This window comes from Protopterus annectens, chromosome 15.part0, assembly GCF_019279795.1.
Source record: "Protopterus annectens isolate FY-2018-M chromosome 15.part0, PAN1.0, whole genome shotgun sequence".
In the NCBI taxonomy this organism is placed as follows: domain Eukaryota; kingdom Metazoa; phylum Chordata; order Ceratodontiformes; family Protopteridae; genus Protopterus; species Protopterus annectens.
This window is the reverse complement of record NC_056749.1, coordinates 168,365,741-168,384,596: the sequence shown is the minus strand read 5'-3', so window position 1 is coordinate 168,384,596 and position 18,856 is coordinate 168,365,741. Positions and strand designations below refer to the sequence as shown.

The 18,856-nt window shown below is 36.7% G+C and overlaps 1 long non-coding RNA gene across 1 annotated transcript in view; it reads left to right on the top strand.

Moving 5' to 3' along the window:
• The window catches only part of LOC122790084, a 1,107,046-nt gene extending 1,097,694 nt beyond the window's left edge, over positions 1-9,352 (top strand). Inside the window, exon 3 of the long non-coding RNA XR_006362920.1 lies at positions 9,272-9,352. This is a non-coding gene — a long non-coding RNA (uncharacterized LOC122790084). The remainder of the gene's footprint in view (positions 1-9,271) is intronic.
• The last annotated feature ends 9,504 nt before the right edge of the window (positions 9,353-18,856 follow it).

The following is an 18,856-nucleotide window of genomic DNA, read 5'->3' as shown; positions in this document are numbered from 1 at the left end:
TTATACCAATCTGCATCCATTACAACAATTGCTCCTCCCTTATCAGCCTTTTTTTATTATTATAGAATCATTACTGGCTAGATCATGTAGGGCTTTAGTCTGCTCACGAGTTAAGTTGTAATATTTAGTGAAATGCCCTTCAGTATAGTATTTGACTAAGTCCCTCTCACATGCATTCAAAAATAAATTTAAAGTGGGTGAAAGCGGCGGTACAAAACCACTAGCTTTTCTAGGTGTGGGACAGCCAGATGTATCATTTCCAAACCTCAATCTTAACATAATACTTCTACAAAATAGCATGATGTCCATAGTTACCTCATTAAGTGTGCAATTGTTATTGGGCACAAAAGTTAGTCCTTTGTTCAGAATGAACAATTCATCCTTCGTTAAAATATGAGAGGATAAATTATACACAATGTCAGTAGAAGCCCCAAGAGTCACTGTAGGGTTTTCCTCCTTTTCCCCACTTCTCTGTCGTCGCTCTGTGATCTTTTCCAGGCCCCTTTCTTTTTGACGGGCGCTGGTAGCTGTTCCAAAAAACGCTTCTGCCCCTGTGGCACCTTGGGTCACGCACCAGTGCCCATATCAACAACTTCTGGATCCTTTGCTACACTTTTCATGGATTCCACTCCTGCAAAGGCCGTAGCTGCTCCTGAGACACACCTGGGTGTTTCCCCAGAAGAACTCGGGACCATATTGCCCGTGTTCGTAACTGAAGTAGAGCCCTGGAGGGAGTCAATAGAATTATTAGATTCTCGTTCCACTATAACGCCTTCCTGCATGCATGGCGTTAATGGAAGAGCTGAGTTAGAGGTGGAGAAAGTGTCCATAGCTGTTATACAAGCTTCCTTAGTGACTCTGACAAGTTCCGCACGTCCCTCTACGGGGCGTGTCTCCATTGGCCATTCGGCACGCTCTCGTTGATCCCTTGGTAACCGTGGATGTTTGGGCCAAACAAAAATATGGCCCCTCGAAAAGTCCTCGTAGTCTCTCTTTATTTTATTAATTTTATCAAGCCGTAGCTTCTCCGCATTATCTTGAAACGTTACACAGGTTTGTTGTAATCGCTGCATGTTTCTGCTGTCAGTAAATTCAGTTTCTAGTCTGTGTAGCAAAAGCTGCACCTCTTCACTTAACCCCTCGGTTTCTGGAGTAAAAAAACTGATTAACAATTCCATATATTTATAACTTGTGTTGATATTCAACGCCTGCCATTAGCAAGCAAGTCAGGATACCGGTCTCCTTGCGCCGGCATACACATTATTCTCATGCCTCTGGGTACGATGCCGTACTCGAGGCATGCCTCACAATGATATTTCTGCCATTGCAGGCATTGCAATTTACTCATTTTGAAGTTTAAATCTTTTAACAGATCCTCAAAGGTCTTATCAACTGGTACCGGTATGTAGCTATCTTCATTTCTGTTTTTCACCATACTGAAACCCAAATTCAGTAATGGATTAGATGATGACGTGAAAAGCTTCTTGGACCATCCTTCATTAGTTATTCCAAAGGCTGGAACGGAGGCATAGGAACTGCTCGACTCACCCAACAAATTAGCAGCATGCATGGCGTATAGAACAAAAAATCAAACACAGCGCAAAACAAGTTCTTCTCGCCGTGCTAATTAATAAGATTTCTGTCCTACATACATACCACCACTACCTTTCTCAATTTTACGGCCAAAACATCCTTTAACAGCATAGAATTTTTAGATGTCAGGGTAACCCAAACACATGAAGGTTTCTCATCAAGCCTATATAAAAAAGAATGCTGGAAAAATACTTTGCTATCATATGATAGCATGCATCCTCGCCACCTGTTTCCCAATATTGTTAAAGGACAAGTGAGTCGGGTTTCCAGAATAAATACAGATGAGACACAATTTGAACAAGAACTATGTAATCTCACAGGATATTTTGAACAGAGAGGTTATGGGAAGAACTTGGTTAGGAATGCCATAGATGAGAGTAAGGTATATAGGCAGACAAAATATAAACCCTGGCTGAATAGACATCAAGAATTGACATCTATTGAGAATGGGCAGGACAATTTAAGAGAGAGAGGTACTAGGGTGATGTTCACCTATGGGAGCAACATTGGTGATATCTGTAATATCTTAAAAAATAACTGGAACATTCTCACCAGTGACATGAATCTCAAAGGTCTTATAGATAACAGACCATGTTTCCAATATAGAAGGAATAGAAATCTAAGTGACCTCTTATGTAAAGAGAAAAGTTTGCAAATGGACAGGTCCTTCAAGAGTACAGCAGGGACACTCCCTTGTGGTATGTGTAAAGCTTGTGGCTACATTAATAAGGAGGTAGATTTCTCACCCAGCAACAGGCAAAAAGATTGTTTTTAAAGGTAGGGCTACTTGCAGGACTTCCAATGTGGTTTATATGGCTGAGTGCACGAAATGTTTAAGTTTTTATGTAGGAATGACAACTAATATGTTCAAGGTGAGAATTCTGCAACACCTCGGCAGTATCAGGAATGGGGATGTAAGTAATGCACTATTTAGGCATGTGCATGAACACCCCACACACAGTTTTTTATTTAGAGTCATTGTTAATGTTAGATTGAGCAGAAGGTGGGGGGATATTAAATTACAGACAGCTTTGGCAGAAACCAAATGGATAATAGACCTTATGGCACATACACCTCCTGGTCTCAATGATGTCATTCCTTTAAAGCCTACACTTTTGAGTAGGCGTGTATATCATTAAAACTTGCTGATTTTCATTGGTTGTTGTTTAGTTTTAAAAACAGTGTATGCCAAATGTTTGATGTCTGATGAAGGGTGTAACCCGAAAGCGCTTACTTTGTGTCTTAGGATTGCATTGTATTTTAAAGGTCATTTTATTAAAAGTCTTATTGCCAAGCAGCAGTGTCCTGCCACTTTTGTTTTCGTTTTCTTACTGGAAAGTGTTTCTGCTAATGTGTTGTAAGAATTTGTTTGTTTGTGTCTTTCGGCTTTTCCCGGTTAGGGGTCGCTACAGCGGAACTCCGGTCCGCTAATGATTGGCAGTAGAGTTTTACGTGCTGGCTTGCTGGGCCTAACGCACAACCTTCAACGAAGGAACGCCCGTTCACGCATGTTGCCACACAGAAGACGCTCTAACTGAGAATTGAATGGGCAACATCTAACTGTGAGAATTAAAGAAGGGAATTACCTGTGAGATAAACTCTGCTAAAGCTGGAAGGACTAGAAAGAACCTTTTTCAGTAAGTACTGTGAATGTTTGCATATCCCGATTTATGTTGTTCCCCAGGCTGAAGAGAAGCATGTTTTATTTTGTCTCTGCATATATGTATGTATATATTTATATACATGCTGTATGCACACACATATATGTGTGTGTATGTGTGCATATATATATATATATATATATATATATATATATATATATATATATCTATATATATATATATATATATAAGCTGAGTGCCCCCTTTGTGTCAATATACTACTGTGCTACAAATGGATACATGGCTATAAATGTTAATATTTAAAAAAAAATCCATGTCTAGTTCTGTGTAATCAACTGTCAACTCATCAGAAATCATGACTAGCAAATGAAAAAAAAAAAAAACCTTACTGATGCAAGAAAGTACAAAATTAACATCGCAAGCAGTTGTTTGCTGCATGACTCTATTGTTCAGTTCAACTTTTAATGATGCATTTTCATCCTGCTTAAGCTGAATAAAAGGTCTGGCCACAGGAGATTTTAAAAATGATCCTCAATTCTGCTTTTAAAATATCTATAAATTTGACATTTGTAGATTTTTTTCTCCTTAGTGCCCATCAGCATGATGCACATTTACAAGTCTTTGAGAAATGAGCCATTCTGGTCTCTCTCAGTATCGAGTTGCTATTCAATGGCCAAATGGACACAAGAATTCATACAGGGCTGAGAAGTTGCATTTAGTATTGACGCATTTATTTTTATGTACTCATTTTCAGCAGGTGCTTAGCAATTATGTATATGCTCTGATTGTACGTGCTGTTTAAAAGTGCATCACAATATCAGTTTGCTGCACTCTGGGAGAATTAGCAGAAATATTTTATGTTGATAGATGGGTTAAGTTGACTCATGAGGTATTGTGATCATTGCAGTGAAGAGACATTTGAAGGGCTGCTGTTCCCAACATCATATTTCCTAATGTATTTACAATTCTGTGTTAATGTAAATCAAGTAATATTTAACAAAAATATAACTACAAACAGTTCTCATACACACACACACACATATATATGTGTGTGTATATATATATATACATATATATATACATACACACACAAAATATTTGTGTGAGTGCATGTATATCACACTAGCTTTTTTCACCTGTTTGAGCACATATGGCCTTTCCCACCTTTCTGAAATACAATGCCAGTTACTACAACCACTCTGCATCCTGTGATTATTTTGTAATTTGTCTATATATATGTCTATATATATATATATATATATATATATATATATGTGTGTATATTTATAATTTATATATGCATATAGTTCATGGGTACAGAACAAAATCTACCCCAGCATTTTACATTAAAATATGGATGGTAAAGAAGATGATGAAGTTTTTACTCTGGGCAAAGAGGGTTGTGATAGAATAAGTGAAGATATTTCTTGGTTAAGCTAATTGAGATGCTTTAATACTCAGCAGCTATCTGTACAGATTTAGGCAATGCAAAACAGGGTGAACATTTTTATGATGACATCTGGTGACAAGCTTACAGCTGCATCTACAGTGGATATAAAAAGTGTACACACCACTGTTAAAATGCCAGGTTTTTGGATTATAAAAAAGGGGTGTGTACACTTTTTATATCCTCTGCAGCAATGACACATTTGGCAAATGACAGTAGTTTCAAGAGAATAAGCACACAAATATTTTTCAAAAATGCACACCTGAACACTTATATTCCATACTACTGGAATAATGCAGACTTGGGCTGTGTCATGCTTTCTGATTTGTAATTTAAGACATTTGATAGGATTCAAAATAAGGTGGAATGCAGGAAAGAAATTAAGTGAGCATTAACATATCTGAAATAGGAGGGAATGTATAAGAGAGATCCAACAACAAGTTATGCATGAAATGATTGTTCTCAGGATTATTAGTATCCAAACTGACTTAATATTTTATTAATTTTGTATCTACTCCTTATTTCTCTCTCTCTCTATAAATGGCCCCTATTGACCAATGTCTCATATTCATCTTACTTATAAATAGCACAGTTGTTTATCTCATGGTACTTTGAATGGGTTTCCATACCTAATTACAAATGTAAAGTATCTGTGCTGAATGTTTTTTCTCTGCACCATTAATATCACATATATAGCTTATATTGCAGCTCATCCCCTCACAGCTCTTAGTGAAGGTTGCATTTCTTAGTCAAAATAATCCAGCTCTTTATTGATGGGGAGTATTGGATACAGTAGATGCTATTTCCAGTTAAAGTATTTCAAAAGATCAGTTCAACTAACATGCTCTTACTGTAGCTGAATATAGAATATTTTCCCTTTTACCATATGATGCAAAAGCATGTCTCAAGGTTGCAAATTAGGCCTTTTTTGACATTTTATTTCCCACAAGGGATGGAGCAGTTGGCCTAGATCCTCAGTGGAATACCTCATTAATAAGATTAATCTGTACTTTGGAAACCTAGAGGGAATTGTTCTGAACTACTAACTTATTTCTGAAGCTCTGCAGCCTGCCTATGAACAGTGAACATATTTGTGAAATATGAATCCTGTCCTTTGACTATTTTGTTGCCAGTATATAGGTAAGCATACAAGTGACCACTTGAACTTAAGGAGACTAAAAAATAGATAACAGGAGCAAGCCGCCACTCCTACTGATTAACTGTAGCGCAACATTTCTGTATTGTGATTATTGTAGCCTTATCATATGACCCAGCATTATTCAATACTAGATTTTACTATATTGCTTACATTCATAGAAATTGTTCACTAGTTGCTTTGAAGCAATCTTTGTTTTGCAAGACTTCACACTGTGCTATTTAAAATGCCAGCTGCAGTGTGCCATTTTGTACAAAGGAGGGGAGTTTTTACATATTTTAAAATATCCAGTAAACAACAATGTAGAAATGATTTTTAGGGCTAGCAATTCTCAAGTGACAGAAAACTGGATGAGACTAACTTGTTAAAGCAACAGATATATCAAAACTGTCCTTGACTTCTGGAGTTGTACATTGTATGGATTTTATTAGAGAGAACAGAGCTCCTTAGCATTACCCATTTGGCATCTTATCTCACTATAGCACCAGCCATAAGAACATTTTGGAATTTTGATATTATTTAATGTGAATTCTGAAACCCACAAAGATCCAAGCAGTGTTTAGAACATAACTGAAAAGTGTAAAACTCATTGTTTCACTTTAAAAGCATTAACACAGTGAGGCAAGTCCGCCTTCCACCTTCATGATGGGGGGTTGCACCCCACGCAGAACTTCTAATTACATTGCACTATCTCTGAGATGAATGTGCCTCAGAGAAGAATGAAAGGGCCAAGATAGAGCACTTTAATTCTTGCTGTTCTTAGGATCATACTTGCTCCTTGAGCACATAATGGCATTCCATTTGACTTTTTCCCTCTATCCCTGCTCATCCTCAAGCCTCTTCCTATTGATCTTGATATCATTCATTCTTCCTCACAAGATCATTCTAGCATAAGGGAATGAACCAGCCAGTGGGCATCATGCAGGCAGCCGTGGAGGTGGCTTGTGCCACATCTCTCTGCCAGTGCTGGCTATGAGGGCATTGTTTTAATTAATCTAACTCCACCCTTGGATGGTTTATGTGGGAATCTGCATTACTGTAATGGTGTACCATGCTTCCAGTAACATACTAATGAGAATTACCATTGCCACCCTTGTAATGATAAATCCACATTTCCTTGTCATGTGCCTTTCACTGATGCAAGCATCCTTTTGCTGGTGTAAATGGCAGACTGAAACCACCCATTTTACCCAGAATAAGTGTGTTGACATTGGATCCTCACTCCCATCCTCCATCAGTCATGTTTTCCAACATCCGAGCCACTGTTTAAATTCAGATCATCTTGATCATAGCCGGAGTTTTATCTCTTTATGCCATAGCTTGACATACCTTACTGCTCACATAATGTGTTGAACAATTTTGCTGAACTGGCTTAACCTATCCTGTCTGTAGGGATAAACTGTAACAGCTGTGGTTGCCATGGTTAGAGACATGCTGTACCTGTGCATTAAAACAGAAAAAACAGAAAATGTAATGGTAAATGGTGGCACATTTATATACAAATACTGAAACCATGAGGAGTAAACAGTTGGCATTACTCTCTTCACTGCCATTAGATGAGAAGTTAATTGCCCTTACAAATGACTACATTTAAAACCACTTGTATTCTGTCCTTCAATAAAACCTCTTCATTGTTTACAGAAAAGCCCTCTCAGAATACCACTGTTTGTTGAGATTTTCCAGGTACCTTTAAAATACTGTTAGCATTACTTAGAAGTTTACATTTCTTAAATGTTAAGCAGTGAGCTGTGCTCACACTTTCAGTTTATTTTAAATTAATATAAAATTGCAGTCAAAATGAACCATCATTTCCATGGAAATATGCCCAGCAGAACAGCAGACAAAAGAACAGATGGTTGATGACAAGGAGTGCATCTGCTGCCTGTAATGAAGCTTCATTTATTTAATATTTTTTATCACACACTCCAAAACTAATACTCGCAGGTCTACCTTAAGATATAGAATATCATTTCTGTATAGCAATTTTCCTTAATGACTGTTTTATGTTAAATCACATTGCTGGTATTTTTACAGAACCTTAATTGGGAGAACCCACATAAATGTCTAGCACTATAGACTTTGGTTTGTGGTATCACTTTGAAGTATGCCAGTTCATGAATTTGATCCCTACATTTAGAAAATGATTCCTTTTCAGTAAGTCATGCTTTAAGCGTAACTGTTGACTGTAGATTTCTGGGGCCATTCATTTTCATGAACATTCTTTTACTGCGACACACTGTAAACCCCAAATACTTAGTTTTGTAAATAATGTCACGGAGCATAGACTATCCAAAGTACATAAGCCAAACTACTATGTACAGCTTTACAGCTTTTATTTGTATGGTGGTACTGATAAGGAATGATCTGTTTGAAGGTAGTACGTGTAATTTTGGAAACTGAAGCTGTTAGGCTCTGTATGTTAAAGCAGTTGTAAATCTACATTTAACATCAGCAGTGACCGGTGTCTTTATGTATAGAGATTAAACACACTGCTTTGAAGATTTATAACTATACATACTGCGATGTAAACAGACAAGTATGCAATGCTTTAGCTGAATTATTTTCAAGGACAGCATTATTTTTACTTTTTCATATACACTATTTTGAAATATATATTATCAGTGTTTTTGAAAAGAATTTCTAAGCATCAGTCTGGCATGGGACAACTGGCTAGCCACCCAGTGGTCTGAAGCTTGACTTTAGATGATTGTTAATGTTGAAGTGACACCCCTGACCCATGTGCAAACATTGGAGAAGAGGTAGTAGATGGATGGATGAGGTCTGTCATGGAATAGCACCATATCAGCTGTGAGGAGTTGCAATGTTGTATCTAGCCTGAAGAGAGTAATTAGTAAAAATGTGCCATCAATAAAAGCAAGATTTTGAACTTGTTTTGTTTTCATTTCACTTGCACTACCATGCAAATATGGAAGGCCAATAAATGCTATTTAATATAGAAACCTTCTCAAAAGTTACTAGTTAGGGATTGCTTACTGGCTTAATAACCAAGATGTCAAGAGTCAAAAAATCACACCTATACTGCTGAGGTAATGCTCAGCAATGATGTAATCTTCCTAATTTTACTTGAATCACAGAGTGATGTAGCACATTTACATCATATCATTGGGAAATCAATGAGCACAGACGTGCATTTGGATGATGTGATGATAATTAGAAAAAAAAAAACATAGGAGAGCTATTATCTCAGAAAACGTTATGCGGAAACCTCATACACTTGTTAAACTCGATGGGTGGTTAGGATAACATAGAAAAATACATATAAATGTGTAAAAATTGCATTCTTCAAGATTAGTGTGAATCAATAAAATGATATTTAATTAGATAATAAATGCTTTGTGATTACCTTTTCACAAGTGAGACATAATAAATGCCATCTTTCCAGCTAGGTATTCTGTATGCTAATAAGTGATAGTTTATATTTTTATGTTACAGTGCTAAAAGCTGAAAATGTCTGCAATACTGAGAGGAGATGAGCAGAAAAATGATCATTTTTGAGTAACCTTCACAGATTAATAAGAGGGGAGTACGAACTGAAGTAAGATTTTTCTGCCTTATTTCATAATGACAAAGAAACAACATTACTTGTTGATAGTCTGTTCATGATTAGAGAAAATGTTGGTGCAGTATATTTTGTGTTTTTTTTTTTTGCTTTGGATGATAATTTGGAGAGTTTGTTGCTCTTAACCATTTGAAGTGACTAATCAAATAGATAACTGTAATTATTATAGCAGAGTATTTTCCCCTTTTCCTTCAGGTCTTTGTCCATCCTTTTAATATATTTAAAATATATATAAAGCTACCATAATGACATAATCAGATATATAGTAAGATTCCTATATTTTTTATCTGAATATAGCACAACATAGCATCGCTAATTGAGTAAATTAGTGTCTGTTGAATTTTATCCTATACATCACCTCTTAATGATAGTTCCCTTTTGTAAATCTGACACACACAATGATTCCAGAAATTATGAAAAAAAAGAAACATAAAACAGTGGAAATGAAGAGCAGTGAATGTCAAAAATTGCTCTTTCCCTTAAAGTTACTTTTTGAAGGAGGCAGGCCCCTCTTCACCACCCACTGTGGGAGATGCACCTCCCAGTCACCATTTACTTAAATATATAAACGCGGAGTTCACCATACCTCAGAGAAAAGGGAATACTCCAAGCAACAACATTCATAGTCTTAAGTCCCAATCTTTGCAGATTCAGTCTCACTTCTCCAGGGCGTGCAAACGTGAGTCTCAGAATTTAAAACATTTGCTCTTCATTACTCCTAAATCACACACTTAGAAACTGACAATAGGTTATTAAACCGATATTATGCTTACAACATATATGATGACAGTAAAGTCAGGAAGAGTCACTATGACTTTTGATTATTGTAAGTGCAATTAGAAATTCCAAGCAATGTGCATACCATGATAGCATGTAGTTGGTTCACTCTTCTTAGAAGTTTTCAAACAGATGGAAACATCAGATCTTTTCCCAGAAATTAATCCAGGATTGAAGGAGACACTAAAAGAAGACTGTTGGAAAAGGCAAAATATTGAAACTCCAGGAGACTGAAAAGGTGGTCTTGTGTGATATTAATATCAAAGATTTGCTTCATGAAAATGAAGATTAAGAGGGGAGTATCCCTTCTTAATTTCTTGACATTCAGAAAACAGTACCAATACAAAGCAAGGCCTGTCAAATGACACTTTGTTGGACTGCATCTGAGGTTAAGAATTACCCAAGTTGTAAAGCGTACTGCCAAACATTTAGAATAGTCATCTAAATGCTCTGTTTCTCGTTTAATGTATGGTATCATTGTTCATTCTTCCTAAGAGTTACCCAGTAGCATTATATAGTCTGTTTTTCAGGATGAAGTCAATGAGTCTCCTTGTACATGGTATTTTGAAAATTTGAGACTTAAATGTTTTACAAATTAAAAACAAGTTCATTAATATAGTCATTCAGTATAGCATTTTTGCTGTACATTTTCCAGTTCATACTTTTAATGATCTTTTTTAATGAACAGAATTAATGAACATGAAAAAAGGTATAGAGTGCACCACGACCAGTAGAAGTCTCCAAAACGTTCCTTAGTAAAAAGAAAAAGGCACAAATTCATAAGGATAACTCCACTTTAATGGAAGCAAAAACTGCAGAAACAGGTGTGAGCGCTTTCGCGTCGGCTTGCAACGCTTCATCAGACATGAAAAAGTACCAAAAAAACCATCTTTAAATATATTAAAATCACATGACTTGACATAGATTTAAAAGGGCAATGAAAACATAAGAAAAAGAAACATAACTGTTAACACAAAAGTAACATGCCCTTAGAAATGGAATATAGGGAAAAACAAAAACTGCATAACAATAATTATTAAGAACATAAAAATTAAAAAATAGGGTACATTGTATGAGTACTCCATATTAATGTTTAAGTGACCTTGCTGCTAATGAAGGCTTAAGACAAAGCCTGTCATTAAGCCCAAATCTATGTGCCTGGAGTTTCAAGATCCATTTGTTTTCCCTTTCCTCTACCTTGTTCTGTAAATTACCTAACCTTGCATCTGTATGAACTAATTCTAAAACCAGGAATTTAAAACTATGAACGTTCCCAAACTCAGTTGTATGTTTGGCCAGGGCGTTAAGTGTGTTGTTCTTGTTGATGGCATATATGTGTTCCCTTATGCGCTCACGCAAAGATCTTGTGGTCATTCCTACATAAAATTTAAGGCAAAGTTGACACTCGGCCAAATAAACTAAATTAGTGGATTTACAAGTAGCATAATGTTTAAAGACATGAATTCTCTGTGTGATGGGGTGTGTGTATGTATGACCGTGAGAACCAGAGATGTGTCTGCATTGGTTGCAGGATTGGCAAGCAAAGGTTCCTTTCCTATGAGTGATGTCTAACTGAGAACTGTGGGGTCTATCATAGCATAGAAGTCGATTGAGGGACAGCATATTCCTATAGGCTATCCTAGGTCGAGTCTCAACAAGAGATCTGATGTTGTCATCTATCAGTAAAAGATGCCAATGTTGGTTAATGATTCGTTGTATATGATTATTCCTATTTGTATAAGGTATAATGATTCTATTGTGAGTGGTTGTAGTAGAAGGCTGGTGGCCCGTAAGAGAAACAGGCCCGGTAATAAGGGGAGCACCCTCATTAGATCTTCTGGCATCACCTTCAAGGATAGCCTGATTGACTAACTTTTTATTGTAGCCTCTAGAGATGAAATTTCTGGCTAAACAAGTTTTGTGTTTGTGATAGGATGTATCTACAGATGTTAACCTAGAGATCCTGGTGGTTTGATTTCTAACAATATTCTTGTAGATATGTGGTGGATGCATGCTCCCTCGATGGAGAAGATTATTTCTCCAACAGCTTTTTCTAAAAAGCTCAGTTTCAAAACCATGTGACCCCATGATAACTTTAATGTCAAGAAAGTCTATGCTGACTGGGGAATGACTGACATCAAAAGCAAGAAAATCAGTTGACTTATTTAAATACTCAACAAACTTCAAGAGTTGGAAGGGCGTCCCATCCCATAGGAGGAACACATCATCCACAAACCTGTTGTAAAACTTCAGGTGATTGGAAACGCTAGGATCCTCAATAAATACAAAATTATGCTCCCACTGTGCCAGCACCAAATTGGCATAGGCATTGGCACAGGGGGTGCCCATTGCTACGCCCTTTGTTTGTAGAAAGTATTGATTCTGGTAGCAAAGTACATTGTTCTCTAGAACAATCTCTAAGAGAGACAAATATCTATTGATGGTTCGTGAGGCTAACTGATTGCGTGACAAAAGTGCCCTAATATAGTCCATGCCTTGATCATTCGGTATGGAAGTAAATAACGATTTAACGTCTAAAGTTACTAATAATACATTGTCTAAGCATGAAAGGGTATCATTGAAGTTAGCCAAATTGTGTATAAAACTGTTGGTATCCTTTAAGATGTAAGTAATACTGCTTACTATTGGTTTAAGCATCTTGTCGAGGTAGATTGACAAAGGTTCAGTCAACCAACCTCGACTGGATACAATAGGACGTAGGGGCGGATCAGAGAGATCCTTGTGTATTTTTGGGAGCCCCCTAAAAGATGGTATCAGGGGCTTATCTACCAAAAAATAGGTGTATAGCTCATTATCAATAACACCAGATAACAATAAATCATAGAGCATAGCTTGTACATCTCTGATTAGATTATTCAGCTTGTAGCCTGGTATAGATAAATAAGTTTCACTATCTATAAGCATAAGATGCATTTTATCATCATATTTGGAGCTGTCCATAATAACGACAGCTCCCCCTTTGTCAGCTTGTCTAATAGTAATATTATTGTTCTGTCGTAAATTGTTAAGAGCTTGCCTTTCTGCAACTGTTAGATTATAAAACTCTGGTTTAGCACTTTGATCGTTATATAAATCAAACAGGTCTCTCTCAACTGCCTGTTCAAATGCATCTAGTAAAGGGTGCTGTGGCGGTATAAATGACGATGGTTTCCTAAATGGTGTAACGCTATTTGTATGATGATCATCATTTTTACCAAATAACAACTTCAGTGCTAAATTCCTGGTGAATAACTTTACATCGACAACAATGTCTGTCACATCATTACAACCAGAAGGGATGAATGCAAGACCCTTATTCAAGACAGCAGTTTCAACTGCGTTTAAGCAATAATTAGAAATATTAATCACTAAGTGTTCAGAATCAACCTCATTGTTAAAGTCATTGTCAATATGCATGAAGTCATTCAAATCCTTGTTCGCCATACCTTCTTCACAGGTGGTGTAGGGTCGTCCGTGTTCTTCCTTTTGTTTGCCTTCGTTTGTGGCGACCAAGTCCTCCTCTCTTGAGGTTTGTAGGGCAAAGGAAAAGAAGGCATGCCTTCACCTAAGGCAAATAACTCACTGGCCGGTTGTCTGATAAATGTGTCAATGGATACTTGTTTAACACGGGTATCCTGTTTGCGTCTGGTAGCAGGATGAGATTGTTCTGAGACAGGAGTTTGCTCAGAGTCAAACGCGTTGTGTATCTCCGCTTCAACTAAAAAAGTTGTAGGCCGTTGATCTAACGGCTGTTCAACAGTTGCGGATATCGTGGTAGTGGCTTGTTCCACTACTGTAACTCCTTCAGCCGACGTCAGCAGTGCGGGAGTGGCTAACTCTTGTGGTTGCTGAATGGACGAATGAGGGACAGGCACATTGTCCAATCGTGTATTGGAATTCTCAGCTTTTGATGGTGGTAGGTCTCTCGGCCAAGAAAAAACATGAGACCTACTGAAATCAAGGAAGTCTCTCTGTAGTTTTCTTTTTTTGTCGCTTAGACATTTAATGTCTAGAGATGAGATCATGTGCTTTAAATCATTCAAAACGGTGTCAAGTTGCTCGTTATTCAGTAGGTCAGTCAAATCATTATAAATCTTGGCAATTTCACATTTCAATTCACTGATTAAAAGATCGTAATGTTCAATAAGAATATTAATATATATTAAACTAGTTTCAATGTTAGATCTTTGCCACTTGGCTAATAACTCCGGATTGGAATTTCCGAAAGTGGGCATCTTTAAAATCCTTAAGCCCCTCGGAACTAACTTAAACTCAAGGCAGGCTTCCATATGAAGTCTCTGCCATTGCGTATTACGAAGTTTGTGGAGTTTACCTTCAAGACTCCTTGTGGCCATCATAATCTGCATATTATTCTTGAAACACAGTGCTGCATTACCTTCAGTGTTAAGGTCCTTGGCAGTTAGTTTTAATAATGGGTTGACATCGAAGTCAACAAGTCCATTCAAGTTGAACAGTTCATTAGCTTCAAGACCCAAAGCTGACTCGGTAGGTACAGCAGCCATGTCCTGGCAGTAATGAGAATAAAAACAGCAGCAAATAAAATAGAAGAAGAACTCAAGCTGCCAGGTAAAGCACTCTGTTTACAGGACACAATAAAATGAAAAAAGGTATAGAGTGCACCACGACCAGTAGAAGTCTCCAAAATGTTCCTTAGTAAAAAGAAAAAGGCACAAATTCATAAAGATAACTCCACTTTAATGGAAGCAAAAACTGCAGAAACAGGTGTGAGCGCTTTCGCGTCGGCTTGCAACGCTTCATCAGACATGAAAAAGTACCAAAAAAACCATCTTTAAATATATTAAAATCACATGACTTGACATAGATTTAAAAGGGCAATGAAAACATAAGAAAAAGAAACATAACTGTTAACACAAAAGTAACATGCCCTTAGAAATGGAATATAGGGAAAAACAAAAACTGCATAACAATAATTATTAAGAACATAAAAATTCAAAATTTAAAAATGGGGTACAATGTATAAGTACTCCATATTAATGTTTAAGTGACCTTGCTGCTAATGAAGGCTTAAGACAAAGCCTGTCATTAAGCCCAAATCTGTGTGCCTGGAGTTTCAAGATCCATTTGTTTTCCCTTTCCTCTACCTTGTTCTGTAAATTCCCTAACCTTGCATCTGTATGAACTAATTCTAAAACCAGGAATTTAAAACTATGAACGTTCCCAAACTCAGTTGTATGTTTGGCCAGGGCGTTAAGTGTGTTGTTCTTGTTGATGGCATATATGTGTTCCCTTATGCACTCACGCAAAGATCTTGTGGTCATTCCTACATAGAATTTAAGGCAAAGTTGACACTCGGCCAAATAAACTAAATTAGTGGATTTACAAGTAGCATAATGTTTAAAAGACATGAATTCTCTGTGTGATGGGGTGTGTGTATGTATGACCGTGAGAACCAGAAATGTGTCTGCATTGGTTGCAGGATTGGCAAGCAAAGGTTCCTTTCCTGTGAGTGATGTCTAACTGAGAACTATGGGGTCTATCATAGCATAGAAGTCGATTGAGGGACAGCATGTTCCTATAGGCTATCCTGGGTCGAGTCTCAACAAGAGATCTGATGTTGTCATCTATCAGTAAAAGATGCCAATGTTGGTTAATGATTATGATGACAGTAAAGTCAGGAAGAGTCACTATGACTTTTGATTATTGTAAGTGCAATTAGAAATTCCAAGCAATGTGCATACCATGATAGCATGTAGTTGGTTCACTCTTCTTAGAAGTTTTCAAACAGATGGAAACATCAGATCTTTTCCCAGAAATTAATCCAGGATTGAAGGAGACACTAAAAGAAGACTGTTGGAAAAGGCAAAATATTGAAACTCCAGGAGACTGAAAAGGTGGTCTTGTGTGATATTAATATCAAAGATTTGCTTCATGAAAATGAAGATTAAGAGGGGAGTATCGCTTCTTAATTTCTTGACATTCAGAAAACAGTACCAATACAAAGCAAGGCCTGTCAAATGACACTTTGTTGGACTGCATCTGAGGTTAAGAATTACCCAAGTTGTAAAGCGTACTGCCAAACATTTAGAATAGTCATCTAAATGCTCTGTTTCTCGTTTAATGTATGGTATCATTGTTCATTCTTCCTAAGAGTTACCCAGTAGCATTATATAGTCTGTTTTTCAGGATGAAGTCAATGAGTCTCCTTGTACATGGTATTTTGAAAATTTGAGACTTAAATGTTTTACAAATTAAAAACAAGTTCATTAATATAGTCATTCAGTATAGCATTTTTGCTGTACATTTTCCAGTTCATACTTTTAATGATCTTTTTTAATGAACAGAATTAATGAACATGTTGATTCCATGTTCTAAGTGCGACTTCCAGCATTATAAGCAGAATCTCTCCTTACGCTGGATAAAATCTTAAGGATTAATACCAGACCGGTAACCGTTTTTGCCCCCTGGGTTACCAGTCTATGGTTGTTGTCTGCTGCCGATTAAGCGATCACTTGTTTTCCATTGTTATAAAGATGGCAGAGTAAAAAGAAACTATTAAGCATGCTTGTGTCTTCAGACTCGTTTTTCTACCTGGAATCGGTGTATGTGCTGCTTTGTTTTTGTTTAGCTACTGTGTGTGTTTTCTGGATATATATATATATATATATATATATATATATATATATATATATATATATATATATATATATATACACACACACACACACACACACCAGAAAAGAAAAAATATATATATAAATATATGTATGCTATGGAAGTGATAGGAAAGGGAGGAAAAAAGCCTTATAAAACAGGTGCAAGAAGGAAATGCGTTATTAGGGAAAATTAAAGTTAGGAAGAGAGGAAACTAGGTCAAGTGAGGGTATGACATGGATTTACATTGCAACTGGAGCTGAACACCTCCCCCTGAATTGCCCCATTTTCCCAGGCACAATGTTTTTTCTTCCTTTGAGACATATTTACTTTTTAAAGCAAAGAAACATTGCTCTAAATAAACAGACATGGAAAGAGTACCTTGCAAGAACAGCAAGCATGGCACTCTAAGCGATCACCTAGCTCACCTATGAGTAAGGCCAACCCTGGTCTTGGTTATATCAAAGAGCCAAAGAATTGTAGATGGAAATGAAAACTGCATGGAAAGTTAGACATTATAACAATGAAATAGCTACACAGATTGCAAGACGTAGTTAAACTTAAAGAATGCATTGTGTATTGTTAAGAAATGTTTGTGTATCTTTGTATGCAAAGTTCTTTACATTAAATTTCTTGTATTTGTTTTTTTTTTCTTCTGCTTCAATGGTGACTTCAGTATAAATTTTCACAAAAATGTATGAGGTATGGTGATATGCTGCTCGGATTACGGGCAGCAGCATGTATATACATGTCTTACATTCAATCTCTCAAAAATGGTGTTTGATTTTAAGGGCAGTTAAGAGCTTACACCAGTATTTCTTTTTCTATGTGGGGAAATCAGACCACAGAATGACCACTACATAAAAAGCATTGTTAGGCAAATTGATTCTTGTTTTGTCTTGCAGATGGCATTAGATTCTAACAGTAATAGTTTATATTAATTATAATGCATTAAAAATTAATCTTCAGTAAAAATGAAGCACAAGCATTTAGATTCTGCCACAGTGTTTTTGCATAAGATTTAAGAAAACCCTGTTTGTATAATATTCCCATATATATTAGGGAAATTTAATTGTACAGAGTTAGCAGATCACCATGGATTAAAATCACCTACTTTCTCTGCATCTAACCAATTACAAATCGTTATTATTTTGTGTATTTGCTTCACCTGTATGCAGCAACAACATAGCACTTTTAGTATGGGTAAACAAACAGTAACGTAGAGATTTACCAGAAAATGAGATCCCATGTATTGCTGAGTTGAAAATTTATTTGAATACATCATTTTTTAACTCTGCATTTGCCTTTCTTATAGAAATAAGTGGAACTGTCTGTGTTCATCTATAAATGGCATGTCAGAAACAATGAATTTCATTTAGAACTGTGAGAAAGAAGTCCTTTGTTAATACTGTTATCTTGAGATCTATATTGCACTACTGTAATTGATTAATGTGGACGAGGAAGCAGTTATTCCCCACCAAAATGGCAATAGCTTGTGTATAGATTATTAAAGGCAGACTACAGCTGTTACTTGAGGGCATACGTAGTTACGTGCTTCTGACAATAACAGTAGGGCTATGGATAGGTATAGGGAAACAAGTTTATATCTTTGCCACCATGGCTTTCAGAGCCTTAAACTACTAGAGCCATGTGATGAGGTATGTGCTGGCTCTTCTGTATAAACATTGAGGTGATTTTGACTGTTGTACTTGCTTCTGAATCTTACTTTTGCTATTACTGAATTGAGTTTGACTTGTCACGTGGCTCACCATTTTATCAAATGCAGTTATGATGCTGCTGATGCATCTTCAAGGGTTGCTGCATCAGGTTCTGTTTTGCACAGGTACTCCTGGCTGAGGTTAGGATCTCTTTCTGATGATACAAAGGCCAAGTTTTTGGATTTTCCCTTGGGCTCATAGAATTCATTTGGTGCTGTAGCTGCTGAGCTTATTTCAAAACTTAAAAGAGAAGGGAAGGTTGTGATGGACATCAGACAGGTTTTTCTTTCCCTTATCCTTGAGTTTCAAAAGAATGATCCTTCCAACACT